The sequence below is a fragment of the Protopterus annectens genome, chromosome 1.part2 (assembly GCF_019279795.1).
Source record: "Protopterus annectens isolate FY-2018-M chromosome 1.part2, PAN1.0, whole genome shotgun sequence".
NCBI lineage: Eukaryota > Metazoa > Chordata > Ceratodontiformes > Protopteridae > Protopterus > Protopterus annectens.
Window position 1 is genome coordinate 1,239,067,685 of NC_056727.1, and position 26,042 is coordinate 1,239,093,726.

Consider the following 26,042-nt stretch of genomic DNA (forward strand, 5'->3'; position numbering starts at 1 on the left):
GGACAATTTACAGGCATAACCTGGATAAGTATATCTCAATATAAAGAAGAGATTTAGTTAGCTACAGTGTAGTTGTGAAGTGCAGAAATACATAGCTATACAAACTTTAGAAGTCTGTACAAACTTTGCGCATGATAAAATGAAAGGCAAGTTACAAGCAAGTTGGCTACAAAAGCAAGTAATATATATTTTGTCACTTTGCATTCTATTTGAGTCCATTGTTTTAAATTAGCTTAATTTACTAGCTTAATTCAATTAAAGGGAGAGATGGGACAGGAGACAAGGGACAGAAAAAGAAACGAGGATGTATGGGAGATTAAGGAGTGAGTGAAGATTTCAGGGGGGTCATCGGAATGACTAAATGCAGGAGAAGGCATAAACAGAGACAGGAAAGGTAGTGAGATTTCAGTGATGTGTTGAGACTGGTGGCACTGGGCTAAAGCTTGTGTAACTAGGTGTTTCTTAAGTTCAGTTCTAACCTCTGTGGACAGGGCCGGTGCTAGCATTTTGGGGGCCCCCAGCAAGGTTCAAGTTGGGGGCCCTACTCAAGAGAACATGAAGCGTGACCACATTGCTATTGCACCTCCTTCCCTGTCAAGCTCATCCAGCACCATTTAACCACTAGTGTCACTACATTCAGATCATTAAGAATTTGTGCCAAGCCCAGACTGGCATTTAGTACCAAGGTTACATTATGATAAACTTCTGTACTACAGTACGGTAGCCAATCACAGGTACACACTGACTGACACTTAATACCAATGTTGCACTAAGACAACCCCCTGTACCACAGCATGGTAGCTACTCACAGGTGTGCACACACTGACTAGCATTTAGTGCCAATGTTACAATCCTGATAAACCCCTGTACCACAGCAAGGTAGTGACTCAGGTGCACATGACAAGGTAGCAACTCACAGGTGCACACACTGACTGGCATCGAGTACCAATGTGACATTATGAAATCCCTGTACCACAGCAAGGTTGCCACTCACAGATGCAGACACTGACTGGATACTCAACTGCCCAGATTTTCAAAGAATGTCCAGATGTGACTCTTGTTTGGTCTGTTTTGTGGCAATCATTGATGACTGAATTCATTAAATGACAGGCATTTCAGTTTATACCCTTCAGAACATCTATGGCAACATTCAGTTTATAACAGCAATATTTAAAATTTGCCCAGATCTTTGGGGCTGGAAACCCATTATCTGTGGCTTTGTCCAGATTTTGTGCCATGAGATAAAGAGCTACAGCTGGCTTTTAGTAGCAATGTTACATTATGACAAGCCTCTGTACTGCATCAAGGTATCCAGTCCCAAAGAGGTACACAGACACCTACACTGACTCCCCAAAGACACCCACATTGACTGGCATTTAGTAGCAATGTTGTTACATTACGACAAGCCTCTGTACCGCATCAAGGTAGCCAGTCCCACAGAGGTACACAAACTTCCAGACACAGACTCCCACACAGAGAGACAGAGACACAGACTCCCACATAGAGAGAGACAGAGACACAGACTCCCACACAGAGAGAGACAGAGACACAGACTCCCACACGCACAGAGACAGAGACACAGACTCCCACACACACAGAGACAGAGACACAGACTCCCACACACACAGAGACAGAGACAGAGACTCCCACACACAGAGACAGAGACAGAGACTCCACACACACACAGAGACAGAGACTCCACACACACACACACAGACAGAGACTCCACACACACACAGAGACAGAGACTCCACACACACACAGAGACAGAGACTCCACACACACACAGAGACAGAGACTCCACACAGAGACAGAGACTCCCACACACAGAGACACAGACTCCCACACACAGAGACAGAGACTCCCACACACACACAGACAGACAGAGACTCCCACACACACACAGACAGACAGAGACTCCCACACACACACAGACAGACAGAGACTCCCACACACACACACACACACAGGCAGAGACAGAGACTCCCACACACAGAGACTCCCACACACACACACAGAGACTCCCACACACACACACACAGAGACTCCCACACACACACAGACTCCCACACACACACAGACTCACACACACACACACACACAGACTCACACACACACACACACACACAGACTCACACACACACACTCCCACACACAGAGACAGAGACACAGACCCACACACACACAGACTGACCCCGAGACAGAGACACAGACTCCCACACACATGATAAAAGACAGCACTACAGCAAGACTGAACATTAACACCCACACAATTACTGACATGAACAGTCACACTGCAGATGTACACAACACAGCTATGGGACACAGAAAAGATTACAGACAACATACAAGGGAAAGCCATGGGGATTACTGAGCCTGAGGCAGACTCAAACCCATGCACATGAGAGTAATGGGGATTAGTAAGTCTGACACAGGCAGACTCAAACCCAGAAAGAAAAAGATGAATACCAAAGTGGCATTCATCTTCCATATGCATTTACCTCTTCAGCTTCTGACTGCTGCCACTTGTCTGTTCTTCCTTCGCTTCTGTCCTAGCCCTTGAAGAGTCTTGCTGCTCCCAACTGTGCTGACACTTGTTTGTTCTTCCTTCGCTTCTGTCCTAGCCCTTGAAGAGTCTTGCTGCTCCCAACTGTCATACCATCCTGATGAGTCCTGCCACTACCCTGCCACTCCACATGAGTCCTTCTGCTCCTGACAAGTCCTGCCACTCCGAGTCCAGCTGATCCTAGCTGCCTTTGCCTAACATCCTGCTAGTTCCATCCTCATGGTCCTACCTGTTGGAGGTACGTAAACAAAAACAGTGAATACACAGCATACAAGCCAGACTAAGGTACTACCTGAAATTACTGCCTGACAGCATTATAAAGATTACTGGAAAGGAAATATGAGCACATACCTAATCTACAGTTTTACTGGGATCTTACGAATTTTCTTCCGGACAAAATCTTCAATGAGGCTGCCATGTGATACACTTCGCCCACTTCATGCTCAATTGAGAGCACAGCTAAGCCTGAAAGTCTCTCCTGACTCATTGTGACGCAGGTATGTCTTTATGAGTTTCAACTTAGAAAAGCTGCGTTCTGCAGTAGCCACTGTAACAGGTGCAGTCAAATAAATGCGCATTGAAACATAAGTATTTATATATATGTCTTGCAAGTGGTTGCGAATAAGGAAATTTAACACAGTCAGTGGTGACGATTCATTATCAATCATTCGAGAAAGGCTTTTAAGTTCGTGTCCAAGGTCAGAGTCATCAATATCACAGTGGCCACTTATTCTGTCAGTCAGTTGTTCTTTCAGAGCCTTGCAGTGTTGCAGCAGTGTGTCTTCTGCAACATCACTCAAGGCTTTAATATTTGATAAAAATCCAAAGGCCTTATCAAACTCGGAAAGCTGCTGAAACCGGTCAGTAAACGATTGGATTGTTGTGTCCAGCAGCACATTGAAGAACTCTACACGTAATTTTATCGCTGGATCCTGTACAGTCTCATCTTCTCCTTCATAGTCAAAGAACCGTTTTTCTTTCCTTTGTCTCTTTTCTTGAAATGTGGTGCCAACATCCAGTTCTTCTGCTATCTTGGAGGCTTCGCCCATGGCATGTTGAAATCCTGTTTCTCTGTAATTCTTAAGCAGGTCCATAGTGGATGCCAGCACTTTGACACATGTTGAAATATCAACAGATGGACTCTGCAGAACTTTGCTTGCACGATTTACCTCTGTCAGCACATCATACCAAACCACTAAACATACAATGAACTGGTATGACATAAGTTCTGAGCACAGTCCTCTTGCTTGTTGATATGTTGCAGCATCATTTGTATGCGTACTGCTTCCCTATCTCCTGTAATGCCTCAATGACTCCCTTCAACTGAAATCTTACTGCCTTGACAGAGTCTATCCTGCATTCCCAGCGAGTCTCCGACAGTGGCTTCACAGTGACATTTGTGTGCCGTTTAAGATCTGCCATCTGTTTGTTGATGCTGAACAGAGTACGTAAATGTTCTGCAGACATCCAAAGAATGACACTGCCTGTACTGATGAATGTGCTCCATCACTAACTATAAGATTTAAATTATGGCAGGCACATGGCACATAAAAAGCCCTTGAATTCATCTGTTTTATCCGGGCCTGCAGTCAAGCGTTTCCCCTTCATGTTGCTGCCATTGTCATATCCTTGTCCTCGACAGTCATTAATGTCCAGTTGATGATTTTGAAGAGTCTTAAGAAGAGCTTCTGTCAGCCCTGCCCCAGTTGTGTCATTCACAGGCACAAATCCCAGAAAATGTTCCTCAACTGTGGCTACAGTCTGTGAAATGTCCACATACCGAACTACTACAGTCATTTGCTCTTGATTGCTGATATCTGGCATGCAATCAAGAATCACAGAAAAGTACCTAGTGTCCTTCACCTTCCCTACTATGATCCTTAAGATAGCATTTGCAATCAACTGGATAACTTCATTCTGTATGTCCTTCCCAAGATAGTGATCCATTATCTCTTTATTACGAATACGACGCAAATGTTCAGCCATAACAGAGTCAAACTGCGATAAAAGTTGCACTTGACCTAAGAAGTTGCCATTGCCATAGGTGTCCAGGGCATCAGTTGTACCACGGAATGCCATGTTCCGTTCTGCCAAGTACTGGACAACAGCAATAATGCGTTCTAACACACCACGCCAGTGAGTTATCTCCTTTTCAACCACTGCTTGCCTCTTATCATCCATAGTCTGCCTACTCTTTATTCTGTTGTCCAGTTCCTTCCACTTCAGCATGCATGCCATATGCTCTGCGCTCTGTCATGGCTGTGTAAAGCTTTGGACATCTCTCTCCATGCTTTGTAACCACCTGACCTGAGAAGATGGTTAGAATGTCCAAACAATTTGCATGGAAAGCAAAACAGTGCATCCTTTGAGACCGAATATGTCAGCCAAGTGCGTTTTGCTCTCGCTCCATTAGGCAGCACATGGAAGTAGTTCTCAGATGTAAATCTTCTTTTCTGCTCATTGACTGGGAACTGTGTTAACACCACTTGCACAGGTCCATGCTGAATGGCAGCTACCCTAAACTCATCCCTAATCAAGTCTGGCCAAGTCCCTAGATCCTCCAAAGATGTACCCGACACTCCCTGCAAGTCATAGGCCACATCTGTCACTATGGAAGTATGGGCTCCTTCTGTATCAAAGTCTGGTGATCCAGGCAACACCTCAGGTGAGTCTGCATTTGCTGCCTTGCTTTCACCCATGGTAATGGCTGTAGGTCCACAGGAAGTAGCCTGTGGTGTGGCCGGAAGAAAGTTGTTACTTTCTAGTGAAAGGATGCTGGCCTCACAGTGGTCAGACTGTAATGCAAAACCATTGTGTTGTCCTGAAGGCAGACTTTTCCTGAATCTCCCTCACTGATGAGTCACAGAAAAATTTCATAATGGAACCCTGTCTCTTTGCATCCTCATTTCTCTGCTGCTGAAGCTTTCTTTTGCTGCTCCTGACAAATATGTGCGCTTCATCTCTAACTGGGAATGGAAGTAAAGCAGAATTACTACATATACAGAGTCCTTTGGTCATACTGTTATTAAAAATGCTTAATGGCTTTCATTGACAGTCTATTGCACTGCAGGCAGAAAGACTGAAAAATGACTAACCAGTAGGCACAAACAAGTAATGAGAGGCCCAGGTTACAGTTTCATGTTAGATATCTATCACTAGAGGTGAATGTCAGCTTTTTCTACACAATTCTTCTCCTGTCATCCCCTAAACATGTGAAGTGGCCACAGATGATGCAAAAGATTGATATTACAAGCTTCTTAGACTAAAGTCTGAAAGAACTAATGACTAGGAGAGGCACAAGTTTGAAGGAGAACACACCAAATTGAGGCAAGACAAATGTTACGGTACAATACAGACTACACATGCCCACTCCCTCTCAATCTCTTAGCAGACTTGAACAAATCAAAATAATTTTTGAACAAAGGAGTGAAATCATGGATTTGCTAGACAACCTCATGTGTGAAGGATGAAGTGGCACACAGACTGGGAGACTGACATTCCCACAACCCCTCTTAGCACAGGATCAGTGTACAAAAGCATAAATCTAAGGAATGTACCATGCATTACGTGGAGGGTATGAAACAAGAAGTCCATTTCTGTTAGTAGCCTCAGCTGTCCACATTGTGCTATGCAATCACTGAGAGAGAACAGGCTAAAAACAAACATCTGGACACAATTTTCACAGGCCCGTCAACCTCCTAAAATTGTCAACTTAATTCAGACAGCCAAAAACTTGGATAGCAGAGCAGTGTTTGCAGTAGTATGCATTAGAGACATCAGTACATTCTGTGGAATTCTTACCCCCATCTCGGCACAATTTTGGACAAAGTGAAAAAATTACCAATGTGCTTACAGTCTGACACTCCCATTACAAAAAAACTCCAAACAATGGACACTGCCACATTCTCACAGGCCCTACCCACACTCCCAAACTTTCAATAGCTATGGACCATAAAAATAAGTCATTGCAACAAAGCATATGAAGAACAGTTAGACAGCACTATAAACAGATAGCAGAACAGTGTTTGCATTAGCAGGCATTAAGATATCAGTACATTCTCTTGAATTCTTAACCCCCAAGTCTAGGCAGAATTCTGGATGAAGTGAAAACAAAAAGTCATAGCATAAACAATGTGCTTAGTCTGTGACCCCCTATTAAAAATACTCCAAGCAAACAATGGACACTGCAACATTCTCACAGGCCCTAACCACACTCCAAACCTTTCAACACAATAAGTACGGACAATGATAAAAAGTAAGCCATTGCATCAGTACATTGTTGGTAAACAATAGTAGCATAACAGGGTGTGCATTTGTATACATTCGAACATCCACACCTTTTACAACATTCTCACAGCTATTAACTACCCTCCTGACATTAGGCATGGTAAACAATGCACAAGTTCTCTCAACCTCCAAAGAGCATAATTCAGACAGTCAATAATAACTGCAGAACAAGGCGTAACATCAGGGATAGTTAAACAGTACTATAAACCTAGACAGCTGAACAGTGTTTACATTAGCATGTATTAAGATATCAGGCTCCATCATCCTCCAAATTACATAATCCAAACAGCCAAAAATAACTCAGAAGAAGCTGTAACACTAGGGATATTTAAGCCGTACTAATTCCCTCGACAGAACAGTATTTGCATTAGCATGCAACATAGGCGTAGCATTAACAATGTGCTTTAGTGTGTGTGGCCCCACATTAAAAAACTTCAGGCAAACATTGAACACTGCAACATTCTCACAGCCACTAACTACTCTCCCAACATTGGGCTTTTTAAACAATGTACAGGTACCAGCATACTCTAAATTACATAATCCAAACAGCTAAAAATAACTCGGAACAAACTGTAACACTAGGGATATTTAAGCAGTACTATAACCCTTAACAGAACAGTATTTGCATTAGCATGCATTAAGATACTAGTACATTCTGCAGAACCCCCCCGGCGATGCTAATAATCCTGGATAAAGTGAAAACAAAAGCATAGGCATAGCATTAACAATGTCCTATTACATGACCCCATTAAAAGGCTCCAGTCAAACACTGAACACTACAACATTCTCACAGGTCCTAACCACACTCCCAAACTTTCAACACATTAAGTACGGACAACGAAAACATTGCAGTCATTGCATCAGTGATTAGAACATTGAAGTTATATGCAATAGTAGTTCACAAGGCTTGCATTAGTATACATTCAAAACATCTATGCCTTCAACAGCAACATTCTCACAGCTGCAAACCACCCTCCCAACATTATGCATTTTAAGCAACGTACATGCCCCATCAACCTCCTAACCTCTCAGCACAATTCAAACAGCCAAAAAACTACAGAACAAGGTGCAACAGCAGGGATAGTGTAAAACAGTACTATAAACCTAGATAGCAGAACAGCGTTTAACAAATGTGTAAAAAAACTGAAAACGTACTACAAAAACTGAAAACTTACTACAAATTCAGTTGACAAATCTACCAACAGTTTCAAAAAGTAGCAGTTGAAGCCAGTTCTTATCCGAATACAAAGATCCATTACTGAGCAGTCAGTCAACCATCTGGAAAATATACATTATACCCTTGCACAAAGGTGGAAGCTTGAGCGAACTTAAATTATAGGCCAAGAGCAATTCTTCCCCCGCTACCTAAACTCCTAGAGGAATGCATTCATTCTCAACCAATATTTTACTTGCCACTTACCCCATACACCCAATACTATTGACTTAGACAGCAGCATCTCACAAGACTGCCCACCTATCCCTGCTCTAGCCCACAAGACTGCCCACCTACCCCTGCTCTAGCCAACTACAATATCCTTCTCTGTCCCATTATTTATCTCCCCTCCTTTTCATCACCCCTATCCCATTCTCTCTACCGTTTACATATACAGCATAGATACTGCCAAAACAAAATCCTCTTGCTCCAAATAAGTTATACACTTTCCTAACGAATCGGCAATTAAAATTAAATGTATATTACACTTCACATTCCCTTATGTTGTCCCTCATATAAACAGAAGCCAAATTATTTTACATATTTCTAGCACATATACTAAAAGCATTTCTTCCTGGGCATCCACTGAAAATGGATTCTATCCTACACTGTCCAGAAAACAAATGTAAAGTGAGTATAGTAAAATGAGTAAAGTAAAACTGCTATAACCACAGCCTCTCACCACCCATCCTTTTACCACCAGCACACAGACATAACACAACCTGACCCCCACCCTCTCAGGACAAAAACTCTACACAGTACCAAAATAAAACTAATACAACCACAGCCCCAAAATAAAACTAGTACCACTACAGTCCTCAGCCCCCCCAAACCTCCGAGCACAAAAACTGTACACAAAACTAAAATAAAACTAATGCAACCGCAGCCCACACTCCCCAAACCTCTTAGTACGAAATATGCACAAACACAAGAAATATGAACAAAAAAAAATAAAAATCACCCACCCCCACAAAAATAAAGTTATAACTAAACCCCAAAACTTACCTTTTTTGCTTTCAACAGAAGGCTGCTTCCAATACTCTGCTCCCCCTTCACGACTGAAGGCTCACCTGCTCTGTTCACCTTCCTCAGACCACTCAGTCCCTTTGAAGTTGCCCTTAAAAGGACAGTTTTGTCAGACCTTTTCAAAAGTTGTCCTTAAAAGGACAGTTTGTCAGACCTTTTCAGAAGTTGCCCTTAAAAGGACAGTTTAAAAAGAGTATAATCCACAAACCACGACCGCTGTAAAGGCTTGATCCACCGCTGATCCGTTCCTGCTGTCCGTCCTCACGCTGGTCCAAACACGCTCGATCACTCTGCTGCTGATAAGAAACACTCCTCTGTTGAAAAACAAGAGAAGTGATCCTTATTAGCTGCAGGTGCCTTTTTAAAGGCAGTTTGTGCAGGAAGTGATTTGCAAGGACCAATCAGGTCCTTGCTTCATCACTTCCTACTTAAAAAAACAAAAAAAAAACAAGGACTTAGTTCGCAGGCTGCTGCAGCCAATCAGATCCCTTGTTTCAGCGAGCGGACCTGATTGAGTGCAGCTTGCCAGCCAATCAAACCAGGCTATAACTCATCCCACACCTTTTGGCCTCAGAACTTGGACCGAAGCTCCAAAGGCGGTGGTGTTTCCATATTCATAAAGGTTGCGCACACCTCCAGAGTGGTAGCCCAACATAACACATCAGAGATACTTCAGGTGCAACTAACATTGGGTAAGACAGAGATTCAGGTCGTAGCCTTCTATAGGTCCCCGACCATATCCCAAGACTCACACTCTATGTTTCTAAGCACCCTGGAGAATATTAGGGTCCAATCATAACACTCTCATACTGGGTGATTTCAACTACCCCTCCATTAACTGGGAAAACTACTCATGTACCAATACTCTAGCCCAACATTTCCTGAAATTTATTAATTCCAATGCCCTGGACCAGCTTGTTCATACCCCAACTAGAGGTAGCAACATGCTTGACCTGGTCATTACTAACATGAGCAACTGTTGCTCTACACCAATAGTCAACTCCTCCCTGGTTAGATCCGACCACAAACTAATCATCTTGGAAAGCCACATCCTCCCACCCCACTCCCCCCGCAAAGGTAACCACCATGAAAAACTTTTCCAAAGCTAACTTTGGGCTCCTAAAAACAGAGATGGCTAACTTCACGGCACCCATGCAAATGGTGAATAGTTGCATGACTGCTGAATCATACACCAGTGGACTGTATGAACACGTACACAAATGCATGGACCTCACCATACCCAATAGAACCAAGATGCTCTCCTCCAAAAAAAGGAAGCCAATCTGGTGGTCCCCTGCCATAAACAAACTCTACAACAGAAGGAGGAAACTGATGCAGAATAAGGTGAAGTCTCAAGACTGGAAAAACTCCCTTAACAGCCTCAACAAAAAGTTGAGATCCCTCATCAAATCCTCTAAAGCTAGCTATGAAAACAGAATTGCAGCAGATAGTAAAGACAGCCACAAGGCCTTCTACAGTTATGTAAAGAATCTCCACAGCAATACCCAGATTTGCTGTGAGCTAATCCACAATGGTACCTCCTATACTGAGCCAACAGATATTGCCAATATACTAGCCATCAGATTCAGTGCCAACTTTACCCCTCTCTCCCCCACCAAAGGACCAATCACAATACCAGTAGATTGCCAGGCACCCAGTATTACTGCTGCACAGGTTAAAACAGCACTGTCCAAGGCCAAGAATACAGCTTCTATGGGACCTGACAATATCCCTGGCTGTGTTCTACATGAACTACAGAGTGAACTGGCACCTCATCTGTATGCCCTGTTCAATCACAGCTTCACCTCAGGCTTTGTCCCTACCAAATGGTGCACTGCTACAGTCATCTCTCTCCACAAAGGAGGAGTGACTACAGACTCTGGGAACTATCACCCCACTAGCCTGATGAGTCTGATATGCAAAGCTATGGAACGCATCATCATGGACCTAATAAACAAGGATATAGGGAATCTCCAAACTCTGGATCCCACACAGTTTGGTTTTGTGAAGGGTAGATCATGCCTGCTCAACTTCATTGACTTCTTTGAGTCAGTCACCAGAGCTGGGGATGAAGGCAAGGTGGTTCATACAGCCTACCTTGATCTGACCAAGGCCTTTGATACCATTCCCCACTCAGGAATCATAGAAAAACTCAGTAAGCTGGACATCAACCCCTATATCACTAGGTGGGTTGCAAACTGGCTCACAAATAGAACCCACACTGTGAAAGTAGCTGACTCCAAGTCAAACTGCTGACCAGTCATGAGTGGAGTCCCACAGGGTTCGGTCCTGGGTCCTCTCCTGTTTGGTATCTACTTCTCTGAAGTTCAGGCCGACACAAAGTGACTCTGGCTGACAAAGTTCACAGATAATTGCAAGATGGGAGCTATTATCAACTCCCCAAGTGATGTTGACATCCTACAGAAAGGCCACACTGAGACTAATGACTGGTGTCAGAACCATGGCCTTAAGCTCAATGCCAAAAAAAAGTGTCATCACCCCCTTTGGGAAAAACCCGGTTCCCATGAATTATCACATTGATGGTAGTCCACACTGAACACAGAAGGTGTTATAAGAGATCTGAGAACACAGGTTGACAGCAACCTCTCTTTTGACCACCACATTGCCACTGTGGTCAGAAAGTCCTTCTATGTGGCACATCTCATTACTAAGAGTTTTGCATCCAGGAAGAAAGAGGTCATTGTCAACCTCTACTCTTCCCTCATTAGGCCAATCATCGAGTACAATACCCCATTTGGCATGTACCTCACTAGACACCTGCAACAACTGGAGAGGTTGCAAAAGTACCTCACAAAGAGAATCCTTGGCCTAAAACACTTGTCCTATATGGACAGACTCAAAAAACTCCAACTATTCTCTGTCTCATATCACCTACTTAGAGGCAATCTCTGCTTGACTTACAAAGCCATGTCTAACTCAGCCCTGTTAGAAATGCTACATTTAAAGAAATCCCAATCCCTCCACACCACACACTCCAGAGACCTCAACCTCATTACCACAATCAGCAGAACGTGCTGGAGGGACAGGTTTATAACCCAGAGACTGCCAATGCTAAGGAATAGGCTTCCCATACATGTCAAACAGAGTACCTCACTGGCCCTCTTCAAGAGAAATCTTGATGAGTTGATGGGAAATTCACCCTGGGGATCACTCCAGTGGCTCTACTCGACAGAGGCTCTGGGAACTAAGGTTGGGTGGCATGATGCCAGGGTAATCCTATGGTCTAGGCTTGTAAAGGCTCCAGGGCCATTAGCCTAGTACACACCTATGAACCTATGTGCTACAGGTGTAAATGAGTCAGGAGCAAAGGTTTTATAAAGCAGGGAGGCTAGCAGGAGTTCTGATATTTGTTTGATAGGAAGCCATCTGACATTAGAGAGACAGCTGTACAGTTCTTTTCTCAGTGATATGAATTAGTAATGAAACAGCAAATTTTATCGGCGATGATTTGTAGCGTGGTTGTGTTTTTCTTTGATGCTGTGGCAGTGACAGGCAGTCATTAATGTAGCTGGTTGACTAGAATTCCTTTCCATATGGCTGTCCTTGCTGGGGCTGTTATATAGGTAAGGAGTTGTCTGGCCCAGAAATGTAGCAAGTTAATTTTTGGTTTTCTAATGTACTTCTGGAAATGAAGGGCTGAGTCAAGACAAGTTCAATTGTATTTGAATGGGATAGTTGTTTCTATGGGAGCATTGTGTATATCTGTGATATGAATTATACTGGGATCATTCCTGAACATTTGATATGCACTGAATAGCACTGGCTTTGGTTTAGAGTGGTTTAATATGTGCTTGTGTTGGAGGAAACACTGGTTGAATGAATAAAGATAATATTTGATCTGAATTTGTAGTGCAGGGTACAGTTGGTTGTATCTGAAGATTACAGTTGGTTGGATCTGAAGATGACCATGTAATTTACATGTAATATAACTGGAATGTGTGGTAGGCTGTAAGAAAATGTATCACTAAATATAGAGAAAAGAAGAGTTGTCAGTATTGATCCTTGAGGCACCTCTTTAAGTAGTGGTGTTGTAGTAAAGAAAGAGGTTCTTAATTTCACTTTAAAGGATGTGTTAGAAATGAAGTATTTAAATCAGGGTATCGTGGTTTCATTAATGCCAATTTCTATTAGTCTATTTATTAGCAATCAGTGGTCAGTTAGGTAAAATGATTTTTTAAATATTTGAAGACAGCCCCAGTAAGGTTTCATTTGTCCATGTTGCTCAGGATTTCATCAGCTAAAGATCAAAGGGCTGTTATGGTATTGTGACCCCCCAAAAAACCTGGGTTGCTTTTAGGAGAGACGATGATACTGTTGGATGTAGTCTATAAATTGAACATGGATTTTTTTTTTCCTTGGCTTTTTCAAAGTGTGGGGGAAATAGAAATAGCTCAAATATGAGAGAGTTTTTCTGATTTCTATTGTATAGGAGTATATATTATTAGGCCTTCTGTCCAGATGATGGCCATGATGTTGTTTGTTAGACAGAGGCTATAAACATGTGAGCAGAGTGGTTAGGAAATATACCTGTCAGCCTCTAGAAGCAAAAAGTCTGGACAATACCAAAAATAAAAAATATTGCTGGGACAAAAGCTTAAAATCAATGACAGCTTTTAAGAATTTCTCCTATAAGCTTAGAAATGTATTAGAATAACAGGTTTTCCATTAGCACACATTTTCTTAACTCTATGAGGTCTGAAACTCAGATGTGTGCCATGATACAGTGACTTCAATCCTCACTGATTTTTCAGAAAAGCATCAGTTTATGAGGAACAGACTAACAATATGAAGCAAAAAATGTGAACATTTTGAGAAATTCTGGTCAGTTGAGAGGCATGTTAGGAAGTCTTTGCATAAATGAATGAACCAAGGGTAGATGTTGTTTGAACCATGTGAGGAGTCAGTGGGAATTTGATCTAGCAGGGTTTCTATATCTTTGTGTCTGGTGTGTTTAAAGTAGAAGGAGAGGTGGAGTGGATGGGAGGTGGTGATAGTGGAGATGGGGTGGGAAGTATTAGAGACTTTTGGTGGATTGCTGAATTCATGGAGAAATTCTGTGTTGATAGGATTGGTGCTGTTGCAACTTAGGACTTGGGAGACAGTCTTTTATTGTGTCATATGCTGTAAATAGATTTATTTCATGCCAGAAACTAGATTTGTTCAATAGGGAATGTTACCTATGCTTATAATAACCATTCTTATGTCTGTATATAGTTTGTTTGGCAAGATTTCAGGTGTGGTGAAGTCAGAATGAGACTGAGTGGTAGGATTATACTCGCATACATAATGAATTAATTAATCAAGAAAAATCAACCAACAATCAATTAAATGTTAAAGTGAAACCTGAAATTAAATTCCTAACAAAAACATAAAAAATAAACTAATCATAAAAAACAAAATGTACTAAGCATAATAATAAAAACACAAGAATACATTTAAATATATCAACCAGTAAATAAATACTACCATGAATACAAATTCTTTTTAGAGAGAGGGTTACGGAACATCTATTAGACATCAAACATCTCAAGCCCACTAATGCTTTAGCCAGACATATTGTTAGTCATATTGGGCATGTTTTAAAATGTTGTGTTTTGCAGCAGATTAAGTGTAATCAACAGGGTAGGATTTTAGATATACACTTGGATTTAAGTGAGTTAAAATGGCAATTAAGATTAGATGCACAAAATTACTCTGGTCTCAATGACTATTGTACCATTAAGCCCATGCTTAAGCTAAAACATATTACGGGCAATAGGTGAATATTTTAACTTGAGTGATAATTTTACATATTCATACACACATTTATTTGTATTCATGGTAGTATTTATGATTTAAGTAGGATTTTTTTGTTTAGAGGCATTCATAATTGCATGACTCCACATGTGGTCTATTTAGCAGAGTGTGAGTCCTGTGGGGCTTTCTATGTAGGAAAAACTAATAGAATATTATGTGATAGAATTAGGGAACATTTGTATAATATAAGAAAACATTCCCCTAATAATGCACTTTCTAAACATGTTAGTGACCAAGGGCCACACCATATTTTTAGATTTAGGGTTATTGAGGCAATAGGAATGAGTATAAAGGAAGGTGATGTGAGGACATACACTGAATACAGGGAAACCTGTTGGATTATTACTCTGAAAGCAGATAGGGGAAGGGGCTTAAATGAGAGGGCGTCTATTAAGCCCGTTTTGAAAAGAAGGAGACTGCATAAATGAGTTTGTTTTTTAGCATAGGATGGGTGTTTTTAATATGAGCCATGCATTATATATATTTTTATTATTTTTATATGTCTTTATTATTATTCTATTATTATTTCTTAGTTGTCATTTTTATGTTTTTTGTTTGTGTTATTTATCTAGAATATTTATAGGTTTATAGGTGCATCACAGTTGTATTTCTTTAAGAACACCTGATTAGTTGATTAGTTTTAATTGACTGCTTGTTTTGCTGTGTATATATACCATCTGTGATTTTACTATTGTTATAAGGTCTGAAGAAGCTCCTAAGTGAAAGCGCTTACCTCCATTATATCAATAAACCTAAGTTATTTTATTCATTTGCAGTTTTATTCTTCATTATTGGACACCATTATATGCTGTAGATTTCTGCCCTGAGAAACGTGTACTGTGGTAGCTCCGTAGTAGGATTTGCTATTTTCATTTATTGGATTTTATTTTTACTACGGAGCTTTTACTCCAAGGACTGTCGGCTGTTCTGGTTTTTTTTTTTAGTATTTATGATTAGTTTATTTTTTATGTTTTTGTTAGGAATTTCATTTCAAGTTTCACTTTAACATTTAATTGATTGTTGGTTGATTTTTCTTGATTAATTAATTCATTATGTATGTGAGTATTCATATATAAAGTGTGGCTTCATGCAGGCATTGGTATTCTGAAGAAGTCCGTGTTTTAGGATGAAACCTAGGTCAATCGTTGGTTCTGTTATTGTTTTTTGCAATAAACTCCATTTTCGGCTTGGACATCGGTTCTCCGTTTGATTTTTGTATTTGATTTTTTTTTACCTTATCAAAGAAGTCCACCAGGTTGAGTAGACATGACCTGCCTTTGATGAAACCAGACTGGGTTGGGTCCAGTGTCTGGAGGTTTCCTATGTCATTACTGATCATGTCCATGGTAATTCTTTCCATGGCTTTGCATATTGGACTAGTGAGACTTATGGGTCTGTAGTTTCCAGGGTCTGTAAATGGCCCACCTTTGTGCAGAGGAATGACTGTCGCTGTTCTCCTTTCATGAGGCACGAGGCCTGTTTGGAGGCTACAGTTAAGTAGCAATTCCAGAATTCCTGATATATCATGTTTTATGCTATTTAGAAGACATCCAGGGATATTGCCTGGTCCCATTGATGCAGTGTTCTTGTGCATAGGTTCATAGGTTCATAGGTTCATAGGTTTATACTAGGCTATCTGCCCTAAGGCATTTATAAGCCTAGCCCAAATTTTTGTGGCTTACGCCACCCCTTATATGAAAAAATACTGTGCCCCCCATACCTCTCAACCTCTTAAAGCAAGAAATCTGGACAAAGCCATAAATAATGGGGGAGGGACAAAGGCCCAAAAATAGGTACAATTTTTAAATATTGCACTTACAAATGTAGAAAGTTCATAGAACAACAGATTTTTCATTAGCACAAATTTTCTGAAGAGTGTGAAGTCTGAAACTAACGTCTGTCAATATTTTCCGACTTCAGTCCTTACTGATATGTCAAAAATCATCCAGAAAAAAACATTTTATGAGGAGCAGACTGAAAACATGAGGCAAAAATGTGGACATTGTGTGAAAATCTGGACAGTTGAGAGATAACTTCTTGGCCGTAGAGAGTATTAAGGACCTGTTGTAGTGACAGCAGGAAGAGTTATATTTGGTGGCATTTCCTGAGGGAAGGTTGATGGGAAGAAAGGGGTAAAGTTGGAGCTGAATTTGTCGGTAGTACTTTTGCTATATCTTCTGGCTCATTATAGGCGACTCCATTTACACTGAGCTCTGCACACAACTATGTACTGCCTTTGTGGTTGTGGACATAGCTAAAGAATGCCTTGTGGTTGTCCTTGGCCTGGGTGGCCAAATTTACCTCAAATTTGGCTTTGGTATACTTTATTTTTCCTCTGAGTTGTTTGTTTAGTTTGATGAGAGTGCTTTTATTCAGCTGGGTGCTGCATCTCTTAATTTTTGCCATGATTTTCTTCCTCCTGTTATACAGTCTATTGATGCTATGATTCCACCAGGGTGGCTTATCTTTTGAGTTAATTCCTGGTGGGTACAGCTGCCTTTGTGCAGCTATTAACATCCTTGTATAGGGTTTCTGTGAAAAGTTCTGCATAGGCAGCAGTGTTCTCAGGGTTTATGGGGGCCTGAAGATTTGCCAGGTTATCGCTTAATAGTAGGAAGCTAGTTCCTGAATATTACAGGGTTAGCTGGGGTTCTAGGTTTTATTTTTACTTTAAAGGAGACCATTTTGTGGTCAGAGTTTACTAGAGAATACATTACACTAGGGCACGTGCAGCACTCTCCCATATTAGTGAGGACCAGATCTAGTATTGTTGCACCCCTTGCTGGTGTATTGACAATCTGTTCCAGGGAGTTTGTATTTACAAAATCCAGGAATCTCCGTGCTTGTATGTTTGGGGCCATATATGTCTCCCAGTTAATAGTGGGGTAATTAAAGTTGCCCATGAATATGGTATTGGGTTGGATGGTGAGTGTTTCCAATAAGTTTAAATAAGGGTTTCCTGGATCATAGAGGGGGATCTACTGTATAGCTTGCAAGGAAGTGGTATTGGATTTTGCCTATGGTGATTTGAACATGGAGAAGCTCAACTGCATTGCCCTGTTTGACCAGCCTTGAGATATATTTATTTTTTATGTAAATCAAGACACCTCCACCTTTAAATCCTGTCTGTGCAGTAGCTGGTCTAAATGTGTGGAAGGCATTATAACCTTACAGTGTCAGTGTGCTCTTCACGGCTTTAAACCACATCTCGGTGACCACACAAATGTCACCATTCTGTACGGTGAAGAGAACTTCTATGAAGTAGAGTTTTTTTTTTTGTTTAGACTCCTAGCATTGAGGAGTAACACCTGTAGATTTTCTTGGCTTTGATTTGCTATATCAGAAGTACTTTCAGTTTGGTATTGCCTAAAAAAGGACTAAGAAAGAAGGCAATGTTTTAGCTAATATTTAAAAGCCTAGAGTGGACAGGTGCAGACCATCCCTGGCAAAGCAGCATGGTCTGTTGACCATCTCCTTTCATGCTGACAAATTTTGCATCTCCTTAGAATGACATCAGAAACTAAGCCAATTATTAAAGTTAGTCATTTTTTGTTCATATTTTGACATCATCCTTGGAGAAGGTAAAATGCTGTCCAATGCTAGGCTCATACCAGCCTGGGACACATATTCCGACAGCTCCATTATGTCTCTCTTCATATAGTCTAAGGAGGTATATCTCAGGTCATTTACACCCACATTGACTCTAAATTCTTTATCCCCTGCATGGTTCCCTTCAAATTATCCATGGTATGATTCCAGTTATTCTGTTTAAGGGTAATATATAATTATCAATCATGGGATAGATAAGGTCAGTCTATAGCCAAATGAGGTAGGTTATTTTGAGCACAAAAAGGGAAACTGGCTGGGCTTAAAATGGCCCTCAAGGGCAGCTAGTGTACTGCTTACCTATGTGCCTGTGTCATGAGGTAAAAATGAGAAAGATGGCAAGCTAAAAAGACTGCACAGGAAAGGTATGAACTGGTCATTGCTCATGGAGGGGGTAAACAGTCTTAGATGTGCTACCCTACATGGCTCTTTTAGTTATAAATGAACTGTTCACATGTTAAATGCTGCACTTTAAGTCAAAAGCTCCACAGTTTTGGAATACAAATATTAGCATTTAACAACTGAATGAGAACATATTCCTTTAAGTGAGCCACAAGTGTCTGACCATCCAGAAGGCGATTAGTGAGCATCCATCCTGCTTGATGGGTAACTGGCTACTTCCGTTCTCCAGGAGAGCTCATAAACTGAATGATACATCTGCCACAGTGATTCAGAGACAAAATGAGATGAGGGTGGAATTTACTAATTTTGAGCCTGAATAGCAAATTCGGCAGTCTTAAAGCATTCTTCCTGAATGACACTGAAATTTGAACCTGGTGTGAGGACCTCTCTACTATTCCATAGATTATACAGTATAGTGCCTATCTCCATTACAGACCATCAGGAGAAATAGTAGAGACTTTGTTGTTTTAAAAACAAAATTTAAAGCCAAGTTACAACCTGCACAAATGAGAAAAAAATTAAGTGTTAAAATTAATATTAAAATGAAGGAAGTAAATCTATTGTTCCTTATTGTATCTCTTCTACGCTCTCCTCAGAATATAAGGATTTCATAAGTAAACTGTGGGATATGAAGATAGCTGGTAAAATGATATTTACTAGGGGATGTCTGTCAAATTTTTACTGATTACACTGCCATTTCATTCATATGCATCATAAAATATTAATATTCTTCTTTCAGCTGCTCCCATTAGGGGTCACCACAGCAGATCAACTGTTTCCATTTATTCCTGTCCTCTGCATCTTGCTCTGTCACACCAACCACCTGCATGTCCTCTCTCACCACATCCATAAACCTTATCTTAGGCCTTCCTCTTTTCCTGTTACCTGGTAGCTTCATTCTTAGCATCTTTTTCCCAATATACTCTGCATCCCTCCTCAGCACATGTCCAAACCAACGTAATCTTCTCTCTCTGGTTTTGTCTCCAAACCTTCCAACCTGGGCTGACCCTCTAATATACTTATTCCTAAACCTGTCCATCCTTGTCACAACGAGTGCAAATCTAAACTTCTTCAACTCTGCCATGTCAAGCTCTGACTCTTGCCTTTTTGTCAGTGCCACTGTCTCCAACCCATATAACATAGCTGGTCTCACTACCCTCTTGTAGACCTTCCCTTTCACTCTTACAGGTACCCGTCTGTCACAAATCACTCCTGACACTCTTCTCCACCCATTCCACCCTGCCTGTATTCTCTTCTTCACCTCTCTTCCACACTCACCATTACTCTGAACTGTTGATCCCAAGTACTTAAACTCATTCACCTTTGCCACCTCTACTCCCTGCATCCTCACCATTCCTCTATCCTTCCTCTCATTCACACACATATATTCTATCTTAGTCCTGCTGACCTTCATTTCTCTTCTCTCTAGAGCATATCTCCACCTCTCCAGGGTCTCCTCCACCTGTTCCCTACTCTCACTATAGCTCACAATGTCATCTACAAACATCATAGTCCACGGGGATTCCTGTATGATCTCGTTTGTCAACCTGTCCATCACCATTGCAAATAAGAAAGGGCTCTGAGCTGATCCTTGATGTAATCCCACCTCCACCTTAAACGCATCTGTCACTCCCACCGCAGACCTCACCACTGTCACACTACCCTCTTACATATCCTGTACCACTCTTACATATTTCTCTGACACTCCCGACTTCCTCATACAATACCACAACTCCTCTCTTGGTACCCTGTCATATGCTTTCTCTAAATCTACGAAGACACAATGCAACTCCTTCTGACCTCTGTACTTCTCCATCAACACTCTCAGAGCAAACATCGCATCTGTAGTGCTCTTTCCTGGCATGAAACCATACTACTGATCACTAATCATCAGCTCCCTTCTTAACCTAGCTTCCACTACTCTTTCCCTAACCCAGCCACTGGGGATGCACAAGCCAGTGCATTTCTTTGTGCCGGTCCCAAGCCCGGATAAATGGGGAGGGTTGCGTCAGGAAGGGCATCCGGTGTAAAATTTTGCCAAACCATACATGCAGAAAACAGTACAGAAATTCATCATAAAATATTAATAAATTTCATTAATAAAAGTAACTTCCTCTCTTTTTCCTCACCATTTCACTCAAAGAACTCCACCCCACCAAACACAGTTTAGTAATAACACGTCACACATGGGAATCAATCCCTGCAAACCTAAAAGACATGACCTCCTTCCCCAGTTTTAGACATCAGCTGAAGAAATGTTTAGACACAAGAGCTGTTTGTAAATGCTTCTTTCCATGCGGCATTACTTAACTAATATCTCCATTATGCTCACACTGTCCTTCTTCCCTGCATTCACCTCATAACTTAACATTAAGATATCCATGGCAGACTAGCCCTTTTCTCTCTCCTCTTTCTATCCTATGCCCAATATCACTCCATCCCACTCTCCAACACTTCCCCACCCCTCACAACACCCACCTCCCTCTAGTGTACTTCACTCACTATTCACCAGTCCTTCACCATCCACCACATCATCCTATTTGTCATTATAAACCAAATTAATGTACAATAACTCTGCAAACCGAATTGTATATGCCTTGATACTAGATAGATTCCTACTTCATCAGACTTGTACTATGAACAAGGTAAGTGCAGTAGCAGAAAGCAAGGAGTGAGAGAAGGTGAGAGGAGACTTTTTTGACAGTGATCAGGATGGGTATTTAGGTTTAAAGAGTGGGAAAGGAGTTTTAGGATTAGAGCGTATGATGGGAGATTAAAAGTTATGGAGTTGGAGATGAGTTTAGGGCTAGGAGTGGGGAGGTTAGGGTTAGGGAGCAGCTGAGGAGTATAAGGTTTAGAGAAGGGGAGTTTAAGGCTTGGGAGTAATCAGGGAGTTTAGGTTTAAGGAAGGGTAGTGGAGCTTTAGATTTAAGGAGTGAATGGGGACTTTATGGTTAGGGAAGGACAGTGGAGTTTTGGGTTTAGATAATGATCAGAGATTTAAGGGTTAGAGAGGGGGAGTAGAGTTTTAGGTTTAGGGAGTGATAAGAGACTTAGGGGTTAGGGAGGGGAAGTGGAATTTTAGGTTTAGGGAGCAAAAGGGGATTGTAGGTGTACTGAGGGGAAGTGAAGGTTTAGGTTTAGGGATTAAAAGGATATTTTAGGTGTAGGAAGGGGAAGTGAAGTTTTAGAGATATGGATTGGGATCAAGGACTCCATTTAGGGTTAGGAACTGGGTGGAGTTTTTAGAGTTACAGTTAGGGCTCTGGTAGGGCTATACAGTTTAATAGGATTAGATGGTGGGAGGGCTACGCAATTAAGCAAGTGCTACTGGGAGTTAAGACATTTCAATTTAAAGAAAGTGGCAGAAAACATGTGTGTCACAAGCCACAAATGTGAGCACTTGTAGTAGACACACACAGTTCTCTCAGTATGTTGTCTATTCCATTTTTTTGTTTTTTCATGTTCACATGTTTATGATGTTGCAATTCGGGTTTGCTGCTCTTTTTTATTTTTAGTTAACATATCACTGATCAAAGAAGATTTAGAAACAGCCTTGAAAATATCTAATTCTAGTTCTGTGGTGTAATCCATGTTCAAGCCAAAAATGGTGTGCTAAGACTGAATTAAAGATCATCTGTGGTTACTAATTTTAAGCAACATCAGTCAGAGAAACTGAAATAAACATGAAAACTGAATGGCGGCATATCTAGCATAAGGATTTGTGCAGATTCCCTTCTATCAAGTTTGGATCACCGCAGTGCCTTCCCATCGCATCTTAGTTTTCTCCTGCAAATGAAAACAAATATTGATGGGGCATATCTAGCATAAGAATCGGCATGGATTCCCCTCTATCAGGTTTGGATCACTGCAATGCCTTCTCATCTCTGCTTGGTTTTCCCCTGCAAAAGACAACAAATATTAATGTTTTACCTTCTTTTCTAGCAAATATATTTTCCAGTCACTGTTCTTAGCACACCTCTGAACTAGTACACCTGCTACATTTCTATTCTGCTATCTTCCTATTATAACTTCTTGTTATGACTGCTCTTTCACTTTTTTCAGTTAGTGTTTCTGGGAATTTTTACTTGTATCACTTACTTATGGCTTACCCAATTGTTTTTCTTGTAGTTTAAGCTTCCTGCCAGTCTCCAGTCCATCTAGTAGGGAAGTTAAATCTGTCATGTTTCTTTCTGAGTTACCCTTCATATTCTTTGCTTTCATTCATACTTCCTGCTTTCCCAGTATCCCTTGCAGCATTTAAAACATGCTATTGGTGTTATGCGCCATCTTTCTCTCTCCTACTGTCATTTCACTAGCTTTACTGGTGGTGTGCTAAGACTGAATTCAAGATCTATGGTTACTAATTTTAAGCCACTTCAGTCAGAAAAACTAAAATAAACATGAAAACTCAATGGTACTGCCTTTAATATTCCACTGATTGATATTGCTGTGTTAATTTTTATTTTAGCCAAACTAGTTGTTGTAATAGTGCTGGTATTCAGTGTGCGCTTTTGCTTTACTAAGTAAATATAATGCTCCCTTACTTTTATATGCTGAAATGAGCTATTCCAGCGTGGTTTTTAATGATTGCTCACTGTTTTATACATACTCTATTATGCTTTGACAGTTTATTGTTCACATAGTTTTTATGCTGTGTTGTTCTAAGATTCTGTAATGTAATAAGTTAAATTTGCTTTGTTAATTGTCTAGTATTTAAATAATTTAATTTAGCTGAGAGTTAAACTACTATGGTTTGCTGTTTTCTTTATGGTGGACACACGGCATAATTTTTCTCTTAGTATGCTTCAATTATAAATCTTCCTTACTATATTTTATCACTGCTTATGAGTAGACTGCTGCTAATTTGCTGAACATTGTATGTTGGTTGATACTGAACATTATCATTTTAGCCTTTTATGACACAGTTATTTTAATCATATGCTTCTGTCTACAGTTTTGAACTGCTATTTCTTTATGGATGTTAAGAATGATGAAGGCTAATTCTATTGTAGTGTGAATTGCAGTAATTTATCTACTGTAACAACTCATTACATTTTATTGTGTTCAAGCTAATTCTTTTTGTAGTGTGTGTTTCTAGTATTATGTAATGCATTGTTATTGTGCTGCAGGTTCTACTGAAACTCACTGCTGTTATTGTACTGCATTTAGTTACTGTGACTTTTTATATTTATTCTTCTATCTATTGATTGTCTCTATCATCTTTAAGCAACAAGTTCGCTCTCTTTTTCTTCCACTTTCTGTTCCTTCCCACCCTTCTGCCTACCTCTAGCTATTAATCTTTACCTCTCCTGTTTCTTTTAAGCCTTACACAGTCTCCAAGATCTTCACAACTAACCTATGTTATTCTTCTCTTCTTTTTTTGTTTTTCAAGTGGCATATCTAGCATAAAGATCAGTGTGGATTCCCCTCTATCAAGTTTGGATCACTGCAATGCCTTCCCATCTCAACTTAGTTTTCCCCTGCAAAAGACAACAGATATTGATGTATGTTTTACCTTCTTTTCCAACAAATACATTTTACAGTCACTATTCTTGGCACACCTCTGAACTAGTACGCCTGCTAGATTTCTATTCTGCTATCTTCCTATTATAACTTCTTGATGCGACTGGCCTTTCTTTCACTTTTTTCAATTAATGTTTTTGAGACTTTTTAGCTGTATCACTTACATATGGCTTACCTGCTTGTTTCTCTTGTAGTTTAAGCTTCCCACCAGTTTCTGGTTCATCCCGCTCCATTTACCCCCACTGAGTTCAGGTTTTCTTCACTCCCCTACCCTGCCCCCAATTCCCACCTGCCCCCACTACCTCTACTTTTATCTTAACCAAGTCACACCCCTTCCATCTAGCAACCTACCACATTCCACAACCCTCCCACTTTCTCTAACATATTCTGCTCTATACATCTATATCTACTCCTTCTTTCTCTTACTGACTCGCTACCTATACTTACCTGAATCCTAAATCTGTATCTCAACTTAGTCTTCTACCTATTATTTCACTATCTTTCATTCCTCTTACATAACATACCCTCATACTTTCACTCTCCCCTCTTCTTTCTAATACTTTCTCTCTCAGCTCATTTTCTTCACTTAAACTCCTACTCCCATCACTGATTTCCAATTAATAAGTGTATCTTCTCCTTTTCTCTCCTCTTACCTCTACTTTATTCCCTACTGTCCTTTTTCATTACGCCTCTCCTCACTATTCTCTGCTCCAACTTTTTTCTACCCTTAACTAACTCCTAATCACTTTTCTTAATTTTCCACCATTCCACCACCACTCCTCTCTAAGAACATCTTTACCCTACCCAAAGCCTCCAACCTTCTGCTACTCCATATGAACATAAGAAGTTTAGTCAATAAAGTCCATGATTTTCATGCCACAATATCCCTATATTGTCCTGACATCCCTGTATTAATTGAAACCTTGCTTAAACCAGAAATTCATAGTAATGAAATAATCCCACCAGGCTATAATATACATAGATGTGACCAAAGGAATAAGCAGGGTGAGGGTGGAGGGGTTGCTATTATGTTCAAGCAAAGCTTAAATCTTGAACTTATTATTCCAATTAATCCCCCTGACACTAATTCTTAAATTCTATGCTCTAACCTCAAAGTTAACTCAAGTAAATATATCATAATTGTTGGTTTATACATTCCTCCAGGCAAAAATCATAACACAATTGAAGACATGCTTCTCAATCCTTCCTCCAAGAAACTATAATTATGGGTGACCTGTACACTGATTGACTATCTTATAACTCTGTTACTCCTACTAATTTCATTAATTTACATGGTTTCTCTTAGGTCATTCAGTCTCCTACTAGAATTGACAAAGCCACAAAAAGGGAATCAATTCTTGACTGGATACTTATCAACAAACCCTCCCTTGCCTTCCAATCTGGTTGTCTTCCTGATGGCATTAGTGACCATCTTCCCACCTATTTAATCAGACACCATTTTAATCTCACCAGACAATCCTGCTTCCCCCTAGTCTGCAATAAAAAGTATTTTAACTCTCAAACCTTCCTAGCACTTCTTAATCACTATGACTGGACCCTCTTAAAACTTTTCCCATTGACTCTGCAGTAGACTATTTT